Consider the following 8,304-nt stretch of genomic DNA (forward strand, 5'->3'; position numbering starts at 1 on the left):
TCTTTCAATCTTGACCTTATTAATTTGTCCGGTTTTAAAATTGTACATATCTGAATGATTTCTTTATGATATTCTAATACTGCTTCATAATACATGCTAATTTTCTCCATCATAATCAACAAACAAATTAGGAAATTGCATGTATAGACATTAGTAGCAGTCTAGGGGTGTACGTGGACGGATTGATTCGGATTTTTCAAATACCAAACCAAATCAATTGTATCGGATTTTTAAATCTATAAATCAAACCAAACTAGTAAAATTCGGGTTTTTCAACCTCGGATTTTTACGGTTTTTTCGGGTTGCTTGGGTTTTTCGGATTTTGTCCCCAATAAAGTCTTCATACAAAATATATAACTTGTACTTCAAATATTTATTTAGTTCTAATATGATACAACTATCTAATTAAAATATTTTAAAGAAAATAACACAAAATGTGAAATGAGAGATGACATTGTACTAAAATATTCAACAAAAAAAGTAATGAAATCACATAAAATAAAATGATCATAATGTTAAAGTACTAAGTCATGCTATAATAAATACGGCTAATTTATAAGGCATATAGAAAATGATCATAAAGTACTAAGTCATGCTAAAATAAGTACGACTAATAAGTAATATACGTTACTAAATATTAAAGAAAAAATAAATTTATGTTATTTATTTTCACTGTCTAAACGAATATAAAACTAAAGAATAGATATCCAACATTACTATCATTCCTAGTGTTAGAATTGAATTTTTTTTTGTTGTTAGCATTAGTATTGACTTGATATTTATTGGGTTTTATTCGAGTTACTAATATATATGGGCTATAAAACTTATTGGACCATTCAAAATTCTAATTTCAAGCTTGAAATAATATGTAAAGAAAAACAACTATGAAAAAGTTTAAGAAATATTTATAAATTACATTATAAATAATTATTTTTATGTATAAAATATCTTTGAAATTTTATAAAATATCTTTGAAATTTTATACTTGTAATATCGGGTTGGGTTGATTCGGTTTGATTTTTTTTTTTTTTAGCTAAAACATAACCAAACCAAGAGTAGTCGGGTTTTTATTTTTAAAACCAAATCAAGTTAAGCAATTAAGATTAAGACGTCTGAATATTAAGATATGCATTAAGATCTAGATGTCTGGATTTGAATGCACATCTGATTATTAAGATGTGGTCTCTAGATCTGAACACTAAATGATTAAGTCTGTTCGTTTTCAATATCTAAATGTGCATGTGAAATTACACCACATCAATAAAATATTATAAAAATCTCATTTCAGCAAAATAAATTTATATTTCTGATAGAAAATAATTTTTGAATATTATAGTTGACAAAAAATTTAAACCATCTAAAATGCAAATTAAAATTTATATATCAATATTGTCGGATATTCGGGTCTGGATAGCAGGTTGCCCATGTGGACTGACCCGACCCGTTTTAGAGGGGATACGTGTGGGAGAAGTTATCTAAGTTATCCTATAAATGAAAAATAGGAAAACTGCTCCTGTAAACGTGTATACAGGATGGAATCAGTTTCCCCCCGTGACAGTTTTTGTCTTCTTCTTTAAAAAGGATAATTGTGTCTCCCTTCTAAAAACTAGTAGAAAATCTCTCTGTTTTCTTCCATAGAAACACACATAAGTTAAAGGCATATAGTTTGTGGGATTTTTACTTTTGTTTCCACGAGATTCAAAGTTTGACTTGGGGCGATTCTTTTGGTGGCAAGTTCAACGATTCTTCCGCTGTGTTAAGGTACACAATTTGTTGTCCTTGCTCCGTATTATTTTTCTAACAATGGTATTAGAGCCTAGGATTTATTTGTTTCCTAGTCTTTCTGAAAAAAGTTAATGTCATGAAAATTGTTGTCCATTTTCTTTTGGCAGTAATATCTGAAAACAAAGACTAATATCTGAAAATAAAGACTAAAACACGTTGGAATATTCATCAGTGGTACCTGTCAGTAATATTTCATGCACCTATTGGAATATTTTACTAGTGGTGCCCATTTCAATGGTGGTACCCAAGACAAGTTTCACTAGTACCCGAAACAAGTTTTTTCAAGGATGGTACCTATTTCATCTATGGTACCCAAACTAGTTATTTCAACCTTGTTTAAAGTATCAATATTTGTTGTACTTTTTCATGTACTTTTTAATTGCATAAGTATCAATATTTATTATTAAATAAGTGGGAATGAGTCATAAATGCTCTTATGTGTTAAGAGTGACTATTTTTTTCTCCTTGAAGTCACGTTTCTAGATGATGCATTTTTTTTTTCTTCAGTTTTTAAAAAGAATAAAAGTGCTCATGCCCAGAATTTGTTATTGTTATATGATTTCATATGTTGTGTCATCTGGATTATGGACCTATATTTTTTTTTTGCATATTGGTCTTTAAATAACTCTCTGTCTCCTTAGTGTATTTTGTTTAGTCCTGATGACCCTTAAACATAATTTTGTCTTCTACGATTAATTGTGGCATATGTTGTCACATTGAATGGTAACAATCATTTTGTTTTCTTGTTCCCATTTCAGACATGGCTAGACGGGGACATGCTCGAATTGCTCTAAGTGGGAGTCATGGTAAAAGTAGAGCAAAAGGACAACATAGAAGAATGCGTCGTCGAATGACTAAATTCAGTAATGATTCTGACTCTGAGCCTGAAGTCATCAAGAATGTCCCAAGGACGCTACAAAATATCTTTAAGGAGAAAAGAATTGTGTGGAGGGAAGGAGAAAGAAAATATGTAGAATTTCAAAAATTTAAAATGAACCCATCTGCATCTATACCAAGTCATCTTTGTCTTTTTGGGGAGAAACTGTCAGAATTAATGTTTGAACATTTTAAATATGTTTCGAGTTGGGATGCCTTGGGAACATTAGAGTAATCTTTACCAGATTATTGGAAGGGTCAGTTGGCTGATATTTATCACAAGTTTGGTCCAAATGAACCCATTTGGGTATACACTATGGAACTTGAATCCAAGTGGGGGGAAAAGGAAATAACAACATCCCGTATATTTACGTTAAGTTGCGTCACGAGTTGATCAATATGGATTTAGAGGATTAACGTCGTACATGAGATTATATATGTAAGACCCATAAGTTTGACGAGTTTTGAAACTATTATATATAGCCTTGATATGGTATTTTCTTTTAAGTGAAACCTTTTAGTAAAAATTTGAAAAGTATGATTTTGAGTACTTACTATTATTGCTACTACTTTTTGAATATGCTTTAAATTATACACATGGTATGAGGAAGTTTATAAATGGAATTTTCTTTATTGTAAAGATAGAAATTATTTTCTCATAAGAAAAGAAGATTATCTTTCTACCGTTTTGAGAATTAAGGGTACAAAAATTGGTACTCTTTATATGAGATTGGGAAAATTAGAAGTTGATAATATATATATATATATTTTTACATGGATGTTTTAATGAAATATTAGTGTATGTATTAATTTTATATGGTACCATGATTCATTAATATTTTAATAATAGCACATGAGGTAAGACTTATATTTTTTAATTGTTTCATGTTGTATTCACGTGTCATGTCTAATTGACATAAATGTAGTATATTAAAGAATTAATGGATAAGTACCAACATATGCTTTCCACCGCCTATTTTTCATTAGTACTAATAGCAAGTATCTTTGTTTTCTTCTTTCAAGTTCGTTGATAGCAGTAGCAAATATCTTTTGCTTAAATTAATCAATAGTACCGGCAAGTATTTTATTCCTTCTTTCAAATTTGCACAGCAGCAACAATTGATTCTCTTCCTCTCCAAATTAATGAAGTACTACAAAAATCTTGTTCCTTCTTTGAATTTCAACGTAGTGCGGTGGCAACTTGTTAAAGGTTTCTTTTATGAAAATTTCCTCAAATTCTCTCAAGCCCATCCAAGATCAAGTATAGCTTTATTCCTTCATCGATTTCATGATTATAACTTTGGTCGCCTCCGAATCTTAGCAATTTCAGGATTTATTTTGTGTTGAAGTTGAAGCTTTTTCTAGGTGAAGTGTCCTAAGATTAAGGCTGTTCTTGTGGATTGAAGTAAGATTACATCTTTTCTTTATGTCCTTGAGTTAGTTTGGTCATTAGTCAACTTGTTAGATAAAGAAATTGTGGAAGACAATTTAGGATACATGCTAGAGCTCTTGTTAGTTTTGTCAGCTGATTTGGAATATGATCTTGAGTCATTATGGATGGATTTTCTAAAATATACATAGGGGTTGATGTTATTGTTAAGTTGTTGTTCCTGAATTTGGAAGAAGAAAGTGTATAAATATATCGCATACAAGGCGTATATTGGGCTATTTTGGTGTATATCTTTGGAAGATGATGCTTTGAGTTTAAAGAGGCTTATATGAGGTTGTTGCTGTTGTTGTTGTTGGTTGCTGGTTGTGTTGTAGTGATTAGGGAATAGGGGAAATGTTGCTCGTTTCATTTTAGAATAGATTTATCTTTTGATACATGAGATATACTGGTGTCGTCTAAGATCATATGTGTATCCCTTTGTTATAGGGTTGGCACACTAGTTACGATGAGTTCGTTATTGGATCATAATGGAGACACGAGGTATGTTAAGGCTATCTCTTTTATTCTTTTGGCATGATCATATGAGAAAGAATGAAACGAATGAACGAGCGTTATCCATAGCGATTCCATTCTTCAAATGTTAGAAAGCTTATGTTTCTTTGAACTCCTGATAATGTTATTGCTTCATGCTTATGATTCTCATGATCATTGATCCAGTAGAGGTAAGAGATGTTGATGATGTTAAATCCATAGCGACATTCGGAGGTTACCGACTCTACGTCACTCCGAAAAGTTCAGATGTCATTTTCATGAGTCCTTCATGCATTTATATATATGTATAGCTATTTTCTCACACCGCGCCGCGCTATAATCGGCCGGGCAGACACGTAGATGTGCACACCACTGCAGTGGGCAGATTATGATGATACCCCGGACGCGGGATGATATGATATATGGATCGGGCTGTATGTTCCACAACACTGACATTTATGGATCGGACTGTATGTTCCTCAGCACTAACAATTATGATATATGTATATGATTTTTCAAAGAAAACATGCATGTCATACACCCTCAGAGGCATTTCCAGTTATACAGAGTTATACAGACACTTTCAGATATATAGTCATACAGCTATAGTCAGACATACAGATTGACTCTTATGTCATAGATTCCTTTCATGATTCTTGTGTATATGCTATTTTCATGCCTTACATACTCGGTACATTATTCGTACTGACTCCCCTATTGCCTGGGAGGGCTGCGTTTCATGCCCGCAGGTCTGCAGATACTGGTAGGTGATCCATTAATTAGGATGTCAGCTCAGCAGGTGTAGTTGATGCAGTCCATTCGTTCTGGAGATGCCAGGAGTCAGCATGTCTTATGTATATGTACATATGTACGCACCTTTATATGAGTATGGCGGAGCCCTGTCCCGGCCACGTTGTGTTATGTTTTCCAGTAGAGGCTTGTAGATAGTTATGTACAGTCAGATGAGGTCCAGACTTGAGATTTCATATGTCATTACAGATGGTTATGATAGCCTTACCGGCTCATACAGTATGTTCAGCATTTTCACAGATGAGTCTTTCAGAACAGTTGATACATGCATGTTTCTTATGAGTCTATTGAGAGTCATATGACAGCCCTATTGTCCCACCTATGTTTATGTTGTTGTCACAGATGTATGTCAGATGGTGCTTGACTAGTACAGTCAGGTGCCCGTCATGGCCCTTCAGTTTGGGTCGTGACACTAAAGACTTATTCTACACCCAGATTGAGTCTGATAGTTCCTAAATCTTAGCTTTCTGAACTTTGTCCAATCTCAGCTTTCTAGACTTTCTCCTATAGATAAATTGGCTAAATACGTGACTAAAAGTATTTTAGATCCTAGCCACCCGCGTAATGAGAAGAAAGCCATAGACGAGTAGTATATGACTTGTAATTGTGTAAATTCCTTTTATGAACATATGTTTGTTTATCTCTTCTGTTATATATACATATGAATATTTATATATTTATTGTTAATTGATATGTATAACATAATCTTATAAGGGGATAAGACTAAAAGAATCTGTGTGATTCTAGTCATGAATATAATTAAATACACATTAAGAAATGATTAATTTTGGTGAAACATTTAGTTCGAAGATGATGATTGGAAACTTTTGTGACCTTTCGATTTTACACTAAATGTGAAACCTTTATGAAAATTGATTTGCTTGAATGTGTATATCACATGCTTTTATTTTAAGGGTAAATATTGATGAGTAAAAACTTGGTTAATTGTCTCAATCAATAGATATGGCATCTAAGAGCATCATTGCTGATTTAAACAAGGGTGAGAAACTAAACGGTGAGAATTACGACAACTGGAGTCGTAAAATGAGGTATGTACTGGAACAACAAAATGCTCTGGAAGATATTAACCATGTTTTGGTTCACCCAGAAGAGGGTAACACTGCCCAACACAGAAGAGATCTGTAAACTTACAATGCATGGAAAAAGAAAGATTCTACTGGATGTGGGATTATTGTGAGTTCTGTTGTTGATGATCTCATTCACTAATGTGAGGAATACCCTACTGCTCATGCTATGTGGGCACACTTACGAGAGACATATGGGGTTACTACTGTGACCCGCCTTAGACAGCTGAATATCAAATTGGACACTTACAAGAAGCGTCATGATCACAATGTCAAACAACACCTTAGGGTGATTTCTAACATGATTTCTCAACTCAAAAGTGCTGCTCATGTTCTCTCTGATGAGCAGCAGATTTAGGAAGTGATCCGATCTCTTCCCAACAATTGGGAACATTTGAAGGTTAACTTAACCCACAATGATAGCATCAATTTTTTTTCTGATATTGCCGTCAAGTCAAGCTTGAAGACGAGCACCTTGATGTTGCTAAAACTGTATCTAGTGCCTATGTGCTAGAATCAAGTGGTACGAAGTCTTCAGGCTTCAAGCGCAAGAAGAATTGGAAAAATGACAGAAAGGGTAAGGAGACCGAGAAGGACCCTCCAAGAAAAGGAACAAGCCAAATCCCAAGAAGGGAAAATGATTTTTCAGGAAGAAAGATAAGATTAAGATGAAATGCTACAACTGCCATGTTCCAGGTTTGCTCATGGGCGTCCATAACTGAAAAAGGTAGTATTTCAAAATACATCTTTAAGTGCTACATATGTTTCTAGCACTATTTTACTAACTGAATCTTATTCTGTGTGGATTGTAGACTCAGGGGCCACCGACCATGTGAGTCGTGATCGAGAAGCATTTGTGGAGTTTCATCAAGTCTCACCTGGATCAAGGTGGATATATGTAGAAAAAAATGCAAAGGTTGAAGTCAACGGGATAGGAACTTGCGAAATGGACTTGTGTGGTGGCTGATCTTTGATGTTGCATGACGTCCTATATGCTCCAGAGATCCGACGTAACTTAGTAACTGTGTCTGTTATTCTAGATCTTGGTTTCGATTTAAAGTTTAGTCGCAATGATGTTAGAATTACTCAAGACAATGTTTTTTATGGTTTTGGACTTCGTTATGATGGTTTTATCGTTTTAGATTGAAATCCTTCAACTTATGACTATTATGTTGACCGTTGTGTAATGACATGTTATTCTAGTAACATGGTGTTGATGTTATTACATGGCATGCAGGATTAGGTCACATAGGGCAAGACCGTATGAATAGATTGGCAAAGGAAGGGCATTTAGGTCCTTTCTCTTAAATCGAAATGCCAACTTTTGAAAATTGTCTTGCCAGAAAGATTACATGTAAACCATTTGGGAAGGCTAAGAGAGCAGATTCCCCATTGTAATTAATCCATTATGATATCTGTGGTCCAATGAATATGAAGGCAAGGTCGGGTGCTTTGTATTTCATTACGTTTATTGATGATTTCACGCTCTTCGGTTACGTCTATTTGATTTCTCACAAATCTGAAGCACTTGAATGCTTTAGAAGATATATGAATGAAGTTGAGAATCAATTAGATAAAAATAAAAATACTTTAAGAACTGATAGATGCCGTGAATATTTATCTAAACAGTTTGAAGAATTATGTAATGAAAAAGGCATTACGAGACAGTTAAATACTCCTTACACACCTCAACAGAATGTTGTAGCAGAAATGAGGAATAGAACGTTATTGGACATGACAAGTTCCATGATGGTGCAGGCAAATTTAACTATCTCTTTCTGGGGAGATGCGTAGTTGACTGTGACCTACATATTGAATAAATTGCCT

The sequence above is a fragment of the Lycium barbarum genome, chromosome 2 (assembly GCF_019175385.1).
Source record: "Lycium barbarum isolate Lr01 chromosome 2, ASM1917538v2, whole genome shotgun sequence".
NCBI classification, from domain to species: domain Eukaryota; kingdom Viridiplantae; phylum Streptophyta; class Magnoliopsida; order Solanales; family Solanaceae; genus Lycium; species Lycium barbarum.